The 20000-nt window shown below is 63.2% G+C and overlaps 2 non-coding genes across 2 annotated transcripts; both read right to left on the reverse strand.

Moving 5' to 3' along the window:
- Positions 1–927: 927 nt before the first annotated feature.
- On the reverse strand, positions 928–1080 carry LOC142792179 (5.8S ribosomal RNA). Its single transcript, XR_012890722.1, has one exon. It is a non-coding gene; the product is annotated as a 5.8S ribosomal RNA (ribosomal RNA).
- A 1719-nt stretch (positions 1081–2799) lies between these two features.
- Positions 2800–4614, reverse strand: LOC142792181 (small subunit ribosomal RNA). The gene has a single exon (XR_012890724.1). It is a non-coding gene; the product is annotated as a small subunit ribosomal RNA (ribosomal RNA).
- Positions 4615–20000: the final 15386 nt, after the last annotated feature.

The raw sequence follows: 20000 nt of genomic DNA on the forward strand, positions 1-20000 counted from the left end.
ACAGGGTCACATCTTCACAAGGCTGGCAAGCGGCATTCCGCTGCGCGCGTGCGTCGTCCGAGCAGTTGCGTGATAAACGACCGTGTCGAAAGCCCAAACACCGCCGAGGCCAGTCGCCGCCGCCGCAAGGGCAGCCACGCAGCCTGGCGAGAGGCATCGTCTCGTGTAGCGTCGCCCCCGCCCCAACTGGAGTGGCCCAGTTTTTTGAACGGGACGGGAACTGCGAAGCACTTAGACCGACGGCGGACTACGACGAGAACGCCTTAAGCTTCGCCAACGTTTCGCCAACTCGTGCGGGAGACTTTTTCCGCTTCGCGGCAAGTCGTCGCGCCGTGCTCTCCGCATCAACCGCGTACGCAGCGAACCGCAAACGTCGGGCGCAGCCTCCTCACCTCCCTGCGCTTTGCGCGCGAACGTTCCCTGTTCGCGCGGCAAAGCCTGGAGGAGGCACGGCCCCGCAGCGTGTTCGAGCGCCCGGTCTACGGGACACCCTGCTTACTTCGAGGGCAACAAGCGCAACGCAAGGCTGCGATCTCGCGCACTTTGCGCACGGCTGGAGAAGCTTTGCTGGCCGGCTTTCGCTCCTCGTGTTTACCGTGCGTTAAAGTTGCGCGTCCGTGGCTCTCGCAGCTCTTGCGCGCCCGGTCGCAGAGAGGAGTACGCAACCTCGACCGCACTTTCCCTGCAGGCTTCCTTCCGACTCGAAGTCCTGCGGCGGTCTCAACGAGGTGCCACATCCTCAATGCAGTCGGTCGCCCCCGTTTCGGTTGGGCTCTGGCACGACGGTCGCCACCGTCTCGCCCTTGAGTGGCCGCTGTTGGCGCTCGCTGTGAGGTGTTCAGCGTGCTGTCCGTGTTGCCGACGCGGTCAAAACGAGTCGACGGCTCACGTTCCCTTGTGCGCCGAAGGCTCTCTTGATATGTGATCCGACCCTCAGACAGACGAAGCCAAGGGAAGACCCAAGGCCGCAATGTGCGTTCAAAGAATCAGTGCTCAGTGTGTCCTGCAATTCACACCAAGTCTCGCAGCTGGCTGCGTTCTTCATCGACCCGAGAACCGAGTGATCCACCGCTTAGAGTCGTGAAAAAGTGTTTGTTCAATTCCGTACAGTCAAAACCAAACGTTTCTGGCACTCGGCCAAACAGTGGCCAAGAAGGGCGCTTTTCAGCGCACGCTTGGACTCCAAAACTCTGCCGCGCCTTTTTCGGCTGCCGCAAATCGAGCAAACGGTGTGTTTCGGACGGCGTTTCGCTTTCGCTACTTGCGAGTGCTTTCGTGGTCCACCCCTCTATAAATACTCGGGAGGCGTCGAAGCCGGTTCTCCAAGCCGGACCCGTAGGTATCGTTGTGTGCTCGCTCTCATTGGCCCGCCTAACCAGAAAATGCCTGCGGTACACCCATTTGGATAAGAGTGCACGCAGATGCGGGCCTCGACGGCTACACATTTCCTCGGGCGGCCGCCTCCCGGCCTCCGTGGAGCGCGGGATGCACGGTCCCATCGACAAGCCTCTCCCGTTTTTACCGTGGCGTCGCGGTTCACCACGGCAGGCGGGTCGGTCTCCTCCGCATAAAAAGGGGGACCCCCGCTTTTTGTTCCACGAAATCGCACAAGCTTTTTTCGCATCCACGGTTTGCCACCGCACACCAAAATGCCGATCCGGCTGCCTACTTTAGCCAACAGGTGGAGCCAGGCGCGCCGTACTTGCGCGGCACTTCCCACGTCCACCGAAGTCGGTGCCAAGGACCACTTTCGGCGCCGGAGCCGCGTACGAGCCTACTCGAGGCGGAAGAACGAAGCCAGCAAGGGCCTGGCCGCAAGTGCGTTCAATTGTCGGGACGTCCAAGTCCCTCGTTCTTCCGTGCTTCCTCTTTCGGCAAGTCGTTGCGGCACCTTCCCAAAGCGCGCAGACCCGCTAATCGCGACGAGCGCGACGTGGCCGTGCCGCCTTTCCCTCGGCAGCAAGCAAAACGCCTGGCAACGTCGACGCTCCCCTAACCGCGATCTCGCACCGTGTTTCGTGTGGCGAATTCAAAAGCCGGCCGGCGCTGCTGCAACCATTACGGTCGGTACGCATACGCCGCGGAGGGCGGGACGGTCATCGGAGCGTGCGGTTCCTCCATCGAGTACTGCGCACCTCGGCCGTCGCATCGCCGTGCCATGACCGGCCGCGCGTCAACGCGAACCGGTGCCAGCGAGATCCCTCGCCTGCAAGAACCGACCGGCAGCCTCCGTCACCCGAGGACGCGGAGGCGCTTGCCGCGGACGGCGGGACGGTATGCACTGGTGCACAGCGGACCCGTCACATCGCCAGTTCCTTGACCGACCGCCGACGCTTGTGCCGTTCCTCTCGTACTTGGCAGTCGCCGCGCGATTGTCGGGTCTCGTTCTTGCACGCTCGAACGGTCGGGAGGGCACTCGGCTGGCGTTTCGGGAACGCGCAGCCTCGCCTTCTACCGACGTAACCACGACTCGCCGTTCGCGCTCCGCCGCTCCTGTTTACAGTACTAGGCGGTCCCGCAGCGGTCGGGTCGCGCATTTCGAGCGCTTCGAGCCACGGTGCAGTGGCGGGTCGAAAGCCGACCTATGAGTGCGTTGCGCCGTTTGTACCCGCGTCCGCCACCTGGCCGACCGTCCAAGGTCGCGGTGTTGGCGTCCGCTGGGCGCAACAATTTGTCACGGGGTGCCGCTCCACATTCAGGCAGCCCCGTGGGGAAAAGCCGACCCCGCGTCCAAACGGGGTCAGCGGCAGAAAGTGTCGGGCGCAGACGCAGCTGAGGCGCTCACCCTTCACAATCCGTTAATGATCCTTCCGCAGGTTCACCTACGGAAACCTTGTTACGACTTTTACTTCCTCTAAATGATCAAGTTTGGTCATCTTTCCAACAGACCGGCGCAACCGAAAGGCCGCGCCGGACATCGGTCCGAAGACCTCACTAAATCATTCAATCGGTAGTAGCGACGGGCGGTGTGTACAAAGGGCAGGGACGTAATCAACGCGAGCTTATGACTCGCGCTTACTGGGAATTCCTCGTTCAAGGGGAACAATTGCAAGCCCCTATCCCAATCACGAAAGAAGTTCCACGGGTTACCCAGTCTTTTCAGACAGGGATAAAGACACGCTGCTTCCTTCAGTGTAGCGCGCGTGCGGCCCCGGACATCTAAGGGCATCACAGACCTGTTATTGCTCTGTTTCGTGCGGCTAGGAGCCGCTTGTCCCTCTAAGAAGGTTGTAAGGTGCTGGGAACCCCGCACCTATTTAATAGGCTAGAGTCTCGTTCGTTATCGGAATTAACCAGACAAATCGCTCCACCAACTAAGAACGGCCATGCACCACCATCCACCGAATCAAGAAAGAGCTCTCAATCTGTCAATCCTCCCAGTGTCCGGGCCGGGTAAGTTTTCCCGTGTTGAGTCAAATTAAGCCGCAGGCTCCACTCCTGGTGGTGCCCTTCCGTCAATTCCTTTAAGTTTCAGCTTTGCAACCATACTTCCCCCGGAACCCAAATACTTTGGTTTCCCGGAAGCTGCCCGCCGAGTCATTTGAGTAACTCAGGCGGATCGCTGGTTGGCATCGTTTATGGTCAGAACTAGGGCGGTATCTGATCGCCTTCGAACCTCTGACTTTCGTTCTTGATCAATGAAAACATTCTTGGCAAATGCTTTCGCAGTAGTTCGTCTTGCGACGGTCCAAGAATTTCACCTCTAGCGCCGCAATACGAATGCCCCCGTCCGTCCCTCTTAATCATTACCTCGTATTCCAAAAACCAACAGAACAGAAACGAGGTCTTGTTCTATTATTCCATGCAAGTTTATTCAGGCGACTCGCCTGCGTTGAGCACTCTAATTTTTTCAAAGTAAAAGCACCGGCCATCTCGAGGCACACAATGAAGTGCACCAAGAAAGAACCGGCATGATGTTCAGTCCGAGCCGTCGCATCGGGTAGATGCACTACTCGTCTGGAACTGAGATCCAACTACGAGCTTTTTAACCGCAGCAGCTTTAGTATACGCTATTGGAGCTGGAATTACCGCGGCTGCTGGCACCAGACTTGCCCTCCAATTGATCCTCGTTAAAGGATTTAGAGTGTACTCATTTCAATTACGGGGCCTCAAAAGAGTCCCGTATTGTTATTTTTCGTCACTACCTCCCCGTGCCGGGAGTGGGTAATTTGCGCGCCTGCTGCCTTCCTTGGATGTGGTAGCCGTTTCTCAGGCTCCCTCTCCGGAATCGAACCCTGATTCTCCGTTACCCGTAACAACCATGGTAAGCAAGTAACCTACCATCGAAAGTTGATAAGGCAGACACTTGAAAGAAACGTCGCCGGCTCGTGGCCATGCGATCAGCACAAAGTTATCCAGAGTCACCACACAATACGGGCCGAAACCCGATCGATCTTGGTCTAATAAAAGCACCCGTTACCCAAAGGGCTCCAGGCTCACTGCATGTATTAGCTCTAGAATTGCCACAGTTATCCAAGTAGGAAGAAACGATCTAAGGAACCATAACTGATTTAATGAGCCATTCGCGGTTTCGCCTTATTTCGGCATGTACTTAGACATGCATGGCTTAATCTTTGAGACAAGCATATGATTACTGGCAGGATCAACCAGGTAATCGTTCGACTGCGCGTCCGTCCTCGCCTTCGGCGGGCCGGACGCAGTCTGTGTGCGGCGGAGGCCACCTTCAGGCGCCCCAACACGCTTATTTTGCACTCCGAGATGACGGCGTTCGAGCTCGCTACGGCACAACCTTCCCTAAAGACGAGTGGGAGCCGTGCGGCAAGAAGCACGTTCATGCTCGCTCTTTTTCGTTGCATCGACTCGGTCGCGCCGTGCGGGTTGCCCAAGCCCGCTGCACTGTCGGTGGACCGGCCGGAACTAGCAACGGAGCCGAGACTGCAAAGCCGCCAGACGACGGGTCACGCCCGCGTCTTCGGCGCTTTCGCATCTGAATCGCCCGAGGACGACACGGAACACACCTCGATATCGTGGTAAAACGGCACCGTCCGACAACCAGCCCCTAACGCATCAAGCGGATGAGGCTGCAGACGACTGCCGTGGATTCCCCTGGAGCAGACCCGAGGACACGCTTGACGAGGCCGAAGCCCGCCGCATATCAGACACCCGGTCGCTTTCGCGTACGCCGCTCACGAGAACCCCCACATAATAGCAGCGATAAGTACCCAGACCTCCTTGGGCACTAATACGAGCGTACTCGAGAAAATTTCACCGCGGGTGTGCCCCGAAACGTGTGGCACGTTGAGCGTGCCACAAGTCTACGTCGCTCTCAAACCCGCCGAGGTCGTAGAATTTGCGACCCTACTCACGAAATTCCCACCAAGGATACGGCCGCAAACGTACCGCACCTTGGGTAGGCCACGAGTTTGTGCAACACTACGCTGACGGCACAGCACCGAGGTCGTGCGCGCACGCACGGGAAAATTCCGCCGCGGTTTCTGCCGAAAACGTGAGGCACCACGACTCTCCGCAAGTTCGCGTCGACTGCGAAAGACCGAAGTCGTGAACGACGTGTCCGCTACTCGCCGCCGACACGCTGGACACCAAACGTACAACGACTCGACGGCGTCGTAGAGGCCCACGACGCGGTTTTCCTTAACGACGTCTCGGCGTGGCACCGACAGGTTAGAACGGCCGACCAACGTTCCCTGTCCGCCGTTCGGCTCAGTCGAAGGGCTCGGCGACTTCGGCAACGCTGCGAAGCCGCACGGTGACGCACGCCATGTCCCCATTTTTTTTTTTTTTTCTTTCTGCGTCTGCCGGGGTGCCCCTATAATAGCAGCGATAAGCACCCAGACCGCCGTGGGTCGCTCGCCCCGGCTGACGTGGTTTTTCGTACTCCTGCGGCGGTCGCCGTCAAGCACGTCCAAATACGCTACTTTCGTGGGCGCATTCACGCTCTTTCGCTTCGCCGGAGTGCCAGCACTCACTCTGCCAAAAACGGCGAACATCCGAGCGGCGGTTCCCACTTTTGCGTCGGCGTCGCAAACCCCGCCCCGGCAGACGAGGTTTGCCGTACTCGTGCGACGGTGGCCGGCGGGCACGTCGAAAGACGCCGATATCGTGCGCGAATTGGCGCACCTTGGCTTCACCGGAGTGCCGCCACTGACTCCTCCAAAAACGGCGAAGATCCGAGCGGCGCTTCCCACTTTCGCATCGGCGTCCCGAACTCCGCCCCGGCTGACGCGGTTTACCGTACTCGTGCGACGGTCGCCGGCGAGCACGTGGAAAGACGCCGATATCGTGCCCGAATCGGCTCCGTTCGGCTTCGCCGGAGTGCCAGCACTGGCTCGGCGAAAGACGACGAACATCCGAGCGACGGTTCTCACTATTGCGTACGCGTCGCAAACCCCGCCCCGGCAGACGCACTTTGCCGTACTCGTGCGACGGTCGCCGGCGAGCACGTAGAAAGACGCCGATATCGTGCCGGAATCGGCCCCGTTTGGCTTCGCCGGAGTGCCAGCACTCACTCGGCCACAAACGGCGAACATCCGAGCGGCGGTTCCCACTTAGCCGTCGGCGTCCCGAACTCCGCCCCGGCAGACGCGGTTGCCGAGCTCGTGCGACTAGCGACCGCGAAGCCGTCTCGCGACGCCGCTTTCGTGCGCGGCTCCCACTGCGACCTGGGTCACCCGAGGTCGACGAGCAAGAAAGAATGTCGAAAAAAAATTTTTTTTTTTTTGCGTCTGCCGGGGTGCCCCTATAATAGCAGCGATAAGCACCCAGACCGCCATGGGTCGCTCGCCCCGGCTGACGTGGTTTTTCGTTTTCCTGCGGTGGTCGTCGTCAAGCACGTCCAAACACGCCACTTTCGTGGGCGCATTCGCGCTCTTTCGCTTCGCCGGAGTGCCAGCACTCACTCTGCCAAAAACGGCGAACATCCTAGTGGCGGTTCCCACTTTTGCGTCGGCGTCGCCAACCCCGCCCCGGCATACGCGGTTTGCCGTACTCGTGCGGCGGTGGCCGGCGGGCACGTCGAAAGACACCGATATCGTGCGCGAGTCGATGCTTCTTGGTCTCGCAGGAGGGCCGCCACTCACTCCTGCAAAAACGGCGAAGATCCGAGCGGCGCTTCCCACTTTTTCGTCGGCATCGCAAACCTCGCCCCGGCAGACGCGCTTTGCCGTACTCGTGCGACGGTCGCCGGCGAGCACGTCGAAATACGCCGATATCGTGCCCGAATCGGCCCCGTTTCGCTTCGCCGGAGTGCCAGCACTCACTCGGCCAAAAACGGCGAACATCCGAGCAGCGGTACCCACTTAGCCGTCGGCATCCCGAACTCCGCGCCGGCTGACGCGGTTGCCGAGCTCGTGCGACTAGCGACCGCGAACGCGTCTCGCGACGCCGCTTTCGTGCGCGGCTCCCATTGCGACCTGGGTTACCCGAGCTCGACCAGCAAAAAAGAAGGTCGAAAAAAAATTTTTTTTTTCTGCGTCTGCCGGGGTGCCCCTATAATAGCAGCGATAAGCACCCAGACCGCCGTGGGTCGCTCGCCCCGGCTGACGTGGTTTTTCGTACTCCTGCAGCGGTCGCCGTCAAGCACGTCCAAATACGCCACTTTCGTGGGCGCTTTCGCGCTCTTTCGCGTCGCCGGTGTGCCAGCACTCACTCTGCCAAAAACGGCGAACATCCTAGTGGCGGTTCCCACTTTTGCGTCGGCGTCGCCAACCCCGCCCCGGCATACGCGGTTTGCCGTACTCGTGCGGCGGTGGCCGGCGGGCACGTCGAAAGACACCGATATCGTGCGCGAGTCGATGCTTCTTGGTCTCGCAGGAGGGCCGCCACTCACTCCTGCAAAAACGGCGAAGATCCGAGCGGCGCTTCCCACTTTTTCGTCGGCATCGCAAACCTCGCCCCGGCAGACGCGCTTTGCCGTACTCGTGCGACGGTCGCCGGCGAGCACGTCGAAATACGCCGATATCGTGCCCGAATCGGCCCCGTTTCGCTTCGCCGGAGTGCCAGCACTCACTCGGCCAAAAACGGCGAACATCCGAGCAGCGGTACCCACTTAGCCGTCGGCATCCCGAACTCCGCGCCGGCTGACGCGGTTGCCGAGCTCGTGCGACTAGCGACCGCGAACGCGTCTCGCGACGCCGCTTTCGTGCGCGGCTCCCATTGCGACCTGGGTTACCCGAGCTCGACCAGCAAAAAAGAAGGTCGAAAAAAAATTTTTTTTTTCTGCGTCTGCCGGGGTGCCCCTATAATAGCAGCGATAAGCACCCAGACCGCCGTGGGTCGCTCGCCCCGGCTGACGTGGTTTTTCGTACTCCTGCAGCGGTCGCCGTCAAGCACGTCCAAATACGCCACTTTCGTGGGCGCTTTCGCGCTCTTTCGCGTCGCCGGTGTGCCAGCACTCACTCTGCCAAAAACGGCCAACATCCGAGCGGCGGTTCCCACTTTTGCGTCGGCGTCGTAAACCCCGCCCCGGCAGACGCGGTTTGCCCTACTCGTTCGACGGTCGCCGGCGAGCGCGTCGAAAGACGCCGATATCGTGCGCTAATTGGCGCTCCTTGGCTTCTCCGGAGTGCCGCCACTCACTCCTCCAAAAACGGCGAAGATCCGAGCGGCGTTCTCCACTTTCGCATCGGCGTCCCGAACTCCGCCCGGGCTGACGCGGTTTACCGTACTCGTGCGACGGTCGCCGCCGGGCACGTCGAAAGACGCCGATATCGTGCCGTAATCGGCCCCGTTTGGCTTCGCCCGAGTGCCAGCACTCACTCGGCCAAAAACGGCGAACATCCGAGCAGCGTTTCCCACTTTCGCATCGGCGTCCCGAAGCCCGCCCCGGCAGACGCGGTTTGCCCTACTCGAGCGACGGTCGCCGGCGATCACGTCGAAAGGCGCCGAATTCGTGCACGAATCGATGCTTCTTGGTCTCGCAGGAGGGCCGCCACTCACTCCTGCAAAAACGGCGAAGATCCGAGTTGCGCTTCCCACTTTTTCGTCGGCGTCCCGAACTACGCCCCGGCTGACGCGGTTTACCGTACTCGTGCGACGGTCGCCGGCGGGCACTTCAAAATACGCCGATTTCGTGGGCGCATTCACGCTGTTTCGCTTCCCCGGAGTGCCAACACTCACTCTGCCGAAAGCGGCGATCATCCGAGCGGCGGTTCCCACTTTTGCGTCGGCTTCGCAAACGGCGCCCCGGCAGACGCGCTCGTGCGACGTACTCGTGCGACGGTCGCCGGCGAGCACGTCGAAAGACGCCGATATCGTGCTCGAATCGACCCCGTTTCGCTTCGCCGGAGTGCTGCCAGTCACGGCGCAGAAAACGGCGAACAAGTGTTTTTTTTTTTTTTCCTAGAATTTGTGTTATAGAAGGCACATTTGATATCGGACGATAATTTTCAACTTTATCACGCGCACCGATTTTCGTGTAGAGGTTTGCAAGTTTATGGGAATTTCTCCACTTGGAATAATGCGATTTAGTAGTACTACGAGAACTTCATGGATGTACTCAAGGGTACGGGGCAAGTCAGTTACGTCAACACCTGCAGATTTTTTACACTTCAAACTGAAAATTGTTGGTTGTGAGTCCTCGTGTGATATTAAAGGCCGATTCGCTAACACATAGAACAAAGAAAGAAAGGAAGAAAAAACGCCCGCGCTCGCTCAAGAAACCTGGGTTCGCAACAAGTGGCAACAACAAGCAACCGAGCGAGTGCGCCAAAACCCGTGGCGGCCGAACAAACGCGAAGTCCCAACCGCGTCAGCCGGGGCGGCACGGGACAGGAAAAATCACTTCAGCCGGGGCGGCGGGGCACCGAATAAACCTCGTCACCTCGTCGCAGGATAAAAGAGGAAACAAAAAGTCTAAACAGCGTCTGCTGGAGCGAATGCGTAATAAAACAACAACAACAACAAAAAAAAAACACCCGCGCTCAAGAAGTCTGCAATCCTCACAAAAGGCGACTGTGACCGAGCAGCGTCAGCCGGGGCCGTGCGGAAACGGAAAAACCGCGACTACCGGGGCGTCGAGGCACCGAAAAATCCACTTCAGCCGCGGCGAAAAAAAAAAACAAAAAGAAAGACGGAGGGGGGGGGGGAACCACGTCTGCCGGGGCGAAGGAAAAAAAAAACGCGTCTGCCGGGGCGAGCCCGGGTGCGGCACCACCGGGAAAACTGTGGCAAACAGACATGGCGATCGAGTGAGTGGGCCGCCAGCCAGGCTCAGCCAAAAAGTGCAAAGTCCGAACTGCGTCAGCCGGGGCGGCAAAAACCGCGTCAGCCGGGGCGGCGCAAAAAACCGCGTCTGCCGGGGCGGCACGAAACCGCGTCAGCCGGGGCGGGGCGAAAACTGCGTCAGCCGGGGCGAAAAGAAAAAAAAAAAACGCGTCTGCCGGGGCAAGCCCGGGTGCGGCACCACCGGGAAAACTGTGGCAAACAGACATGGCGATCGAGTGAGTGGGCCGCCAGCCAGGCACAGCCGAAAAGTGCAAAGTCCGAACCGTGTCAGCCGGGGCGACGCAAAAACCGCGTCAGCCGGGGCGGCGCGAAAACCGCGTCAGCCGGGGCGGCACGAAACCGCGTCAGCCGGGGCGGCGCGAAAACTGCGTCAGCCGGGGCGGCGCGAAAACCTCGTCAGCCGGGGCGAGCGAAAAGGGGGGGGGGGAACCACGTCTGCCGGGGCGAAAGAAAAAAAAACGCGTCTGCCGGGGCGAGCCCGGGTGCGGCACCACCGGGAAGACTGTGGCAAACAGACATGGCGATCGAGTGAGTGGGCCGCCAGCCAGGCTCAGCCCAAAAAGTGCCAAGTCCGAACTGCGTCAGCCGGGGCGGCAAAAACCGCGTCAGCCGGGGCGGCGCGAAAACCGCGTCTGCCGGGGCGGCGCGAAAACTGCGTCAGCCGGGGCGAGCCCGGGTGCGGCACCACCGGGAAAACTGTGGCTAACAGACATGGCGATCGAGTGAGTGGGCCACCAGCCAGGCTCAGCCAAAAAGTGCCAAGTCCGAACTGCGTCAGCCGGGGCGGCAAAAACCGCGTCAGCCGGGGCGGCGCAAAAAAACCGCGTCTGCCGGGGCGGCACGAAACCGCGTCAGCCGGGGCGGCGCGAAAACTGCGTCAGCCGGGGCGAAAGAAAAAAAAAAACGCGTCTGCCGGGGCGAGCCCGGGTGCGGCACCACCGGGAAAACTGTGGCAAACAGACATGGCGATCGAGTGAGTGGGCCGCCAGCCAGGCACAGCCGAAAAGTGCTAAGTCCGAACTGCGTCTGCCGGGGCGGCACGAAACCGCGTCAGCCGGGGCGGCGCGAAAACCGCGTCTGCCGGGGCGGCACGAAACCGCGTCAGCCGGGGCGGCGCGAAAACTGCGTCAGCCGGGGCGAGCCCGGGTGCGGCACCACCGGGAAAACTGTGGCAAACAGACATGGCGATCGAGTGAGTGGGCCGCCAGCCAGGCACAGCCGAAAAGTGCTAAGTCCGAACTGCGTCTGCCGGGGCGGCACGAAACCGCGTCAGCCGGGGCGGCGCGAAAACCGCGTCTGCCGGGGCGGCACGAAACCGCGTCAGCCGGGGCGGCGCGAAAACTGCGTCAGCCGGGGCGAGCCCGGGTGCGGCACCACCGGGAAAACTGTGGCAAACAGACATGGCGATCGAGTGAGTGGGCCGCCAGCCAGGCACAGCCGAAAAGTGCTAAGTCCGAACTGCGTCAGCCGGGGCGGCAAAAACCGCGTCAGCCGGGGCGGCGCAAAAAACCGCGTCTGCCGGGGCGGCACGAAACCGCGTCAGCCGGGGCGGCGCGAAAACTGCGTCAGCCGGGGCGAAAGAAAAAAAAAAAAACGCGTCTGCCGGGGCGAGCCCGGGTGCGGCACCACCGGGAAAACTGTGGCAAACAGACATGGCGATCGAGTGAGTGGGCCGCCAGCCAGGCACAGCCGAAAAGTGCTAAGTCCGAACTGCGTCTGCCGGGGCGGCACGAAACCGCGTCAGCCGGGGCGGCGCGAAAACCGCGTCTGCCGGGGCGGCACGAAACCGCGTCAGCCGGGGCGGCGCGAAAACTGCGTCAGCCGGGGCGAGCCCGGGTGCGGCACCACCGGGAAAACTGTGGCAAACAGACATGGCGATCGAGTGAGTGGGCCGCCAGCCAGGCACAGCCGAAAAGTGCTAAGTCCGAACTGCGTCTGCCGGGGCGGCACGAAACCGCGTCAGCCGGGGCGGCGCGAAAACCGCGTCTGCCGGGGCGGCGCGAAAACTGCGTCAGCCGGGGCGAGCCCGGGTGCGGCACCACCGGGAAAACTGTGGCAAACAGACATGGCGATCGAGTGAGTGGGCCGCCAGCCAGGCACAGCCGAAAAGTGCAAAGTCCGAACCGTGTCAGCCGGGGCGACGCAAAAACCGCGTCAGCCGGGGCGGCGCGAAAACCGCGTCAGCCGGGGCGGCACGAAACCGCGTCAGCCGGGGCGGCGCGAAAACTGCGTCAGCCGGGGCGGCGCGAAAACCTCGTCAGCCGGGGCGAGCGAAAAGGGGGGGGGGGGGGAACCACGTCTGCCGGGGCGAAAGAAAAAAAAAACGCGTCTGCCGGGGCGAGCCCGGGTGCGGCACCACCGGGAAGACTGTGGCAAACAGACATGGCGATCGAGTGAGTGGGCCGCCAGCCAGGCTCAGCCCAAAAAGTGCCAAGTCCGAACTGCGTCAGCCGGGGCGGCAAAAACCGCGTCAGCCGGGGCGGCGCGAAAACCGCGTCTGCCGGGGCGGCGCGAAAACTGCGTCAGCCGGGGCGAGCCCGGGTGCGGCACCACCGGGAAAACTGTGGCTAACAGACATGGCGATCGAGTGAGTGGGCCACCAGCCAGGCTCAGCCAAAAAGTGCCAAGTCCGAACTGCGTCAGCCGGGGCGGCAAAAACCGCGTCAGCCGGGGCGGCGCAAAAAAACCGCGTCTGCCGGGGCGGCACGAAACCGCGTCAGCCGGGGCGGCGCGAAAACTGCGTCAGCCGGGGCGAAAGAAAAAAAAAAAACGCGTCTGCCGGGGCGAGCCCGGGTGCGGCACCACCGGGAAAACTGTGGCAAACAGACATGGCGATCGAGTGAGTGGGCCGCCAGCCAGGCACAGCCGAAAAGTGCTAAGTCCGAACTGCGTCTGCCGGGGCGGCACGAAACCGCGTCAGCCGGGGCGGCGCGAAAACCGCGTCTGCCGGGGCGGCACGAAACCGCGTCAGCCGGGGCGGCGCGAAAACTGCGTCAGCCGGGGCGAGCCCGGGTGCGGCACCACCGGGAAAACTGTGGCAAACAGACATGGCGATCGAGTGAGTGGGCCGCCAGCCAGGCACAGCCGAAAAGTGCTAAGTCCGAACTGCGTCTGCCGGGGCGGCACGAAACCGCGTCAGCCGGGGCGGCGCGAAAACCGCGTCTGCCGGGGCGGCACGAAACCGCGTCAGCCGGGGCGGCGCGAAAACTGCGTCAGCCGGGGCGAGCCCGGGTGCGGCACCACCGGGAAAACTGTGGCAAACAGACATGGCGATCGAGTGAGTGGGCCGCCAGCCAGGCACAGCCGAAAAGTGCTAAGTCCGAACTGCGTCAGCCGGGGCGGCAAAAACCGCGTCAGCCGGGGCGGCGCAAAAAACCGCGTCTGCCGGGGCGGCACGAAACCGCGTCAGCCGGGGCGGCGCGAAAACTGCGTCAGCCGGGGCGAAAGAAAAAAAAAACGCGTCTGCCGGGGCGAGCCCGGGTGCGGCACCACCGGGAAAACTGTGGCAAACAGACATGGCGATCGAGTGAGTGGGCCGCCAGCCAGGCACAGCCGAAAAGTGCTAAGTCCGAACTGCGTCTGCCGGGGCGGCACGAAACCGCGTCAGCCGGGGCGGCGCGAAAACCGCGTCTGCCGGGGCGGCACGAAACCGCGTCAGCCGGGGCGGCGCGAAAACTGCGTCAGCCGGGGCGAGCCCGGGTGCGGCACCACCGGGAAAACTGTGGCAAACAGACATGGCGATTGAGTGAGTGGGCCGCCAGCCAGGCACAGCCGAAAAGTGCTAAGTCCGAACTGCGTCTGCCGGGGCGGCACGAAACCGCGTCAGCCGGGGCGGCGCGAAAACCGCGTCTGCCGGGGCGGCACGAAACCGCGTCAGCCGGGGCGGCGCGAAAACTGCGTCAGCCGGGGCGAGCCCGGGTGCGGCACCACCGGGAAAACTGTGGCAAACAGACATGGCGATCGAGTGAGTGGGCCGCCAGCCAGGCACAGCCGAAAAGTGCTAAGTCCGAACTGCGTCTGCCGGGGCGGCACGAAACCGCGTCAGCCGGGGCGGCGCGAAAACCGCGTCTGCCGGGGCGGCACGAAACCGCGTCAGCCGGGGCGGCGCGAAAACTGCGTCAGCCGGGGCGAGCCCGGGTGCGGCACCACCGGGAAAACTGTGGCAAACAGACATGGCGATCGAGTGAGTGGGCCGCCAGCCAGGCACAGCCGAAAAGTGCAAAGTCCGAACCGTGTCAGCCGGGGCGACGCAAAAACCGCGTCAGCCGGGGCGGCGCGAAAACCGCGTCTGCCGGGGCGGCACGAAACCGCGTCAGCCGGGGCGGCGCGAAAACTGCGTCAGCCGGGGCGAGCCCGGGTGCGGCACCACCGGGAAAACTGTGGCAAACAGACATGGCGATCGAGTGAGTGGGCCGCCAGCCAGGCACAGCCGAAAAGTGCTAAGTCCGAACTGCGTCAGCCGGGGCGGCAAAAACCGCGTCAGCCGGGGCGGCGCAAAAAACCGCGTCTGCCGGGGCGGCACGAAACCGCGTCAGCCGGGGCGGGGCGAAAACTGCGTCAGCCGGGGCGAAAAGAAAAAAAAAAAACGCGTCTGCCGGGGCAAGCCCGGGTGCGGCACCACCGGGAAAACTGTGGCAAACAGACATGGCGATCGAGTGAGTGGGCCGCCAGCCAGGCACAGCCGAAAAGTGCAAAGTCCGAACCGTGTCAGCCGGGGCGACGCAAAAACCGCGTCAGCCGGGGCGGCGCGAAAACCGCGTCAGCCGGGGCGGCACGAAACCGCGTCAGCCGGGGCGGCGCGAAAACTGCGTCAGCCGGGGCGGCGCGAAAACCTCGTCAGCCGGGGCGAGCGAAAAGGGGGGGGGGGGGAACCACGTCTGCCGGGGCGAAAGAAAAAAAAAACGCGTCTGCCGGGGCGAGCCCGGGTGCGGCACCACCGGGAAGACTGTGGCAAACAGACATGGCGATCGAGTGAGTGGGCCGCCAGCCAGGCTCAGCCCAAAAAGTGCCAAGTCCGAACTGCGTCAGCCGGGGCGGCAAAAACCGCGTCAGCCGGGGCGGCGCGAAAACCGCGTCTGCCGGGGCGGCGCGAAAACTGCGTCAGCCGGGGCGAGCCCGGGTGCGGCACCACCGGGAAAACTGTGGCTAACAGACCTGGCGATCGAGTGAGTGGGCCACCAGCCAGGCTCAGCCAAAAAGTGCCAAGTCCGAACTGCGTCAGCCGGGGCGGCAAAAACCGCGTCAGCCGGGGCGGCGCAAAAAAACCGCGTCTGCCGGGGCGGCACGAAACCGCGTCAGCCGGGGCGGCGCGAAAACTGCGTCAGCCGGGGCGAAAGAAAAAAAAAACGCGTCTGCCGGGGCGAGCCCGGGTGCGGCACCACCGGGAAAACTGTGGCAAACAGACATGGCGATCGAGTGAGTGGGCCGCCAGCCAGGCACAGCCGAAAAGTGCTAAGTCCGAACTGCGTCTGCCGGGGCGGCACGAAACCGCGTCAGCCGGGGCGGCGCGAAAACCGCGTCTGCCGGGGCGGCACGAAACCGCGTCAGCCGGGGCGGCGCGAAAACTGCGTCAGCCGGGGCGAGCCCGGGTGCGGCACCACCGGGAAAACTGTGGCAAACAGACATGGCGATCGAGTGAGTGGGCCGCCAGCCAGGCACAGCCGAAAAGTGCTAAGTCCGAACTGCGTCTGCCGGGGCGGCACGAAACCGCGTCAGCCGGGGCGGCGCGAAAACCGCGTCTGCCGGGGCGGCACGAAACCGCGTCAGCCGGGGCGGCGCGAAAACTGCGTCAGCCGGGGCGAGCCCGGGTGCGGCACCACCGGGAAAACTGTGGCAAACAGACATGGCGATCGAGTGAGTGGGCCGCCAGCCAGGCACAGCCGAAAAGTGCTAAGTCCGAACTGCGTCAGCCGGGGCGGCAAAAACCGCGTCAGCCGGGGCGGCGCAAAAAACCGCGTCTGCCGGGGCGGCACGAAACCGCGTCAGCCGGGGCGGCGCGAAAACTGCGTCAGCCGGGGCGAAAGAAAAAAAAAAAACGCGTCTGCCGGGGCGAGCCCGGGTGCGGCACCACCGGGAAAACTGTGGCAAACAGACATGGCGATCGAGTGAGTGGGCCGCCAGCCAGGCACAGCCGAAAAGTGCTAAGTCCGAACTGCGTCTGCCGGGGCGGCACGAAACCGCGTCAGCCGGGGCGGCGCGAAAACCGCGTCTGCCGGGGCGGCACGAAACCGCGTCAGCCGGGGCGGCGCGAAAACTGCGTCAGCCGGGGCGAGCCCGGGTGCGGCACCACCGGGAAAACTGTGGCAAACAGACATGGCGATCGAGTGAGTGGGCCGCCAGCCAGGCACAGCCGAAAAGTGCTAAGTCCGAACTGCGTCTGCCGGGGCGGCACGAAACCGCGTCAGCCGGGGCGGCGCGAAAACCGCGTCTGCCGGGGCGGCGCGAAAACTGCGTCAGCCGGGGCGAGCCCGGGTGCGGCACCACCGGGAAAACTGTGGCAAACAGACATGGCGATCGAGTGAGTGGGCCGCCAGCCAGGCACAGCCGAAAAGTGCAAAGTCCGAACCGTGTCAGCCGGGGCGACGCAAAAACCGCGTCAGCCGGGGCGGCGCGAAAACCGCGTCAGCCGGGGCGGCACGAAACCGCGTCAGCCGGGGCGGCGCGAAAACTGCGTCAGCCGGGGCGGCGCGAAAACCTCGTCAGCCGGGGCGAGCGAAAAGGGGGGGGGGGGGAACCACGTCTGCCGGGGCGAAAGAAAAAAAAAACGCGTCTGCCGGGGCGAGCCCGGGTGCGGCACCACCGGGAAGACTGTGGCAAACAGACATGGCGATCGAGTGAGTGGGCCGCCAGCCAGGCTCAGCCCAAAAAGTGCCAAGTCCGAACTGCGTCAGCCGGGGCGGCAAAAACCGCGTCAGCCGGGGCGGCGCGAAAACCGCGTCTGCCGGGGCGGCGCGAAAACTGCGTCAGCCGGGGCGAGCCCGGGTGCGGCACCACCGGGAAAACTGTGGCTAACAGACATGGCGATCGAGTGAGTGGGCCACCAGCCAGGCTCAGCCAAAAAGTGCCAAGTCCGAACTGCGTCAGCCGGGGCGGCAAAAACCGCGTCAGCCGGGGCGGCGCAAAAAAACCGCGTCTGCCGGGGCGGCACGAAACCGCGTCAGCCGGGGCGGCGCGAAAACTGCGTCAGCCGGGGCGAAAGAAAAAAAAAAACGCGTCTGCCGGGGCGAGCCCGGGTGCGGCACCACCGGGAAAACTGTGGCAAACAGACATGGCGATCGAGTGAGTGGGCCGCCAGCCAGGCACAGCCGAAAAGTGCTAAGTCCGAACTGCGTCTGCCGGGGCGGCACGAAACCGCGTCAGCCGGGGCGGCGCGAAAACCGCGTCTGCCGGGGCGGCACGACACCGCGTCAGCCGGGGCGGCGCGAAAACTGCGTCAGCCGGGGCGAGCCCGGGTGCGGCACCACCGGGAAAACTGTGGCAAACAGACATGGCGATCGAGTGAGTGGGCCGCCAGCCAGGCACAGCCGAAAAGTGCTAAGTCCGAACTGCGTCTGCCGGGGCGGCACGAAACCGCGTCAGCCGGGGCGGCGCGAAAACCGCGTCTGCCGGGGCGGCACGAAACCGCGTCAGCCGGGGCGGCGCGAAAACTGCGTCAGCCGGGGCGAGCCCGGGTGCGGCACCACCGGGAAAACTGTGGCAAACAGACATGGCGATCGAGTGAGTGGGCCGCCAGCCAGGCACAGCCGAAAAGTGCTAAGTCCGAACTGCGTCAGCCGGGGCGGCAAAAACCGCGTCAGCCGGGGCGGCGCAAAAAACCGCGTCTGCCGGGGCGGCACGAAACCGCGTCAGCCGGGGCGGCGCGAAAACTGCGTCAGCCGGGGCGAAAGAAAAAAAAAACGCGTCTGCCGGGGCGAGCCCGGGTGCGGCACCACCGGGAAAACTGTGGCAAACAGACATGGCGATCGAGTGAGTGGGCCGCCAGCCAGGCACAGCCGAAAAGTGCTAAGTCCGAACTGCGTCTGCCGGGGCGGCACGAAACCGCGTCAGCCGGGGCGGCGCGAAAACCGCGTCTGCCGGGGCGGCACGAAACCGCGTCAGCCGGGGCGGCGCGAAAACTGCGTCAGCCGGGGCGAGCCCGGGTGCGGCACCACCGGGAAAACTGTGGCAAACAGACATGGCGATTGAGTGAGTGGGCCGCCAGCCAGGCACAGCCGAAAAGTGCTAAGTCCGAACTGCGTCTGCCGGGGCGGCACGAAACCGCGTCAGCCGGGGCGGCGCGAAAACCGCGTCTGCCGGGGCGGCACGAAACCGCGTCAGCCGGGGCGGCGCGAAAACTGCGTCAGCCGGGGCGAGCCCGGGTGCGGCACCACCGGGAAAACTGTGGCAAACAGACATGGCGATCGAGTGAGTGGGCCGCCAGCCAGGCACAGCCGAAAAGTGCTAAGTCCGAACTGCGTCTGCCGGGGCGGCACGAAACCGCGTCAGCCGGGGCGGCGCGAAAACCGCGTCTGCCGGGGCGGCACGAAACCGCGTCAGCCGGGGCGGCGCGAAAACTGCGTCAGCCGGGGCGAGCCCGGGTGCGGCACCACCGGGAAAACTGTGGCAAACAGACATGGCGATCGAGTGAGTGGGCCGCCAGCCAGGCACAGCCGAAAAGTGCAAAGTCCGAACCGTGTCAGCCGGGGCGACGCAAAAACCGCGTCAGCCGGGGCGGCGCGAAAACCGCGTCTGCCGGGGCGGCACGAAACCGCGTCAGCCGGGGCGGCGCGAAAACTGCGTCAGCCGGGGCGAGCCCGGGTGCGGCACCACCGGGAAAACTGTGGCAAACAGACATGGCGATCGAGTGAGTGGGCCGCCAGCCAGGCACAGCCGAAAAGTGCTAAGTCCGAACTGCGTCAGCCGGGGCGGCAAAAACCGCGTCAGCCGGGGCGGCGCAAAAACCGCGTCTGCCGGGGCGAAATAAAAAAAAAAAAACAAAGAAAAAAGCCCGCGCTTAATCAAAAGAAAACAAAGAAAAAAGCTTGCGCTTAATCAAAAGAAAACAAACAAAAAAAGTTCGCGCTTAAGCCTGGCGGTGGAACCACCGGGGCAAACAGACCTGGCGATCGAGTGAGTGGGCCGCCAGCCGGGGTGAGCCAAAAAGTGCAAAGTCCGAACCGCGTCAGCCGGGGCGGCGCGAAAACCGCGTCAGCCGGGGCGGCGCGAAAACCGCGTCAGCCGGGGCGGCGCAAAAACCGCGTCAGCCGGGGCGGCGCAAAAACTGCGTCAGCCGGGGCGGCACGGAAAAACGAAAACCGCGTCAGCCGGGGCGACATCAAAATGAGGAAAAAAAAAAAAAAAACTGCCTTAGGACACCTGCGTACACTTTCATGCGTTTGGGCATATCTCTCTGTAACACGCGCGCCCCTCGTTACGCGCGGCACTCTGTTTTCTCCGACACCCATATTTCGGCGGCATGTGGCACGCGCGCCCGTCCCTACGCACGGCACACCGCAGTGCTTTCTCGATATTTTTCTTTTCCTCCAACACCGTCATCTATAGGCTTTTAGTGACCTGTTGCTCGTGGCACAAGTTCGCTAGCTCTGACACCTCTTGCATGCGCACCGTTTTTGCGCACGGTGCTATGCCGCAAAGCACGGCAGTCGCATGCGTTTCTCTCAGGCACCTCTTTTTTGACACAACGCTGTGGTGCTTAGAAACACACGCGCCGCTTTTGCGCACAGAACTCCACCGTACAGCACGGTAGTCACGTTTGTTCCACACGAACAGCAGTGTGCATCGTGCTACGACACTTTGAA

The sequence above is a fragment of the Rhipicephalus microplus genome, unplaced genomic scaffold (genome assembly GCF_043290135.1).
Source record: "Rhipicephalus microplus isolate Deutch F79 unplaced genomic scaffold, USDA_Rmic scaffold_206, whole genome shotgun sequence".
In the NCBI taxonomy this organism is placed as follows: Eukaryota; Metazoa; Arthropoda; class Arachnida; order Ixodida; family Ixodidae; genus Rhipicephalus; species Rhipicephalus microplus.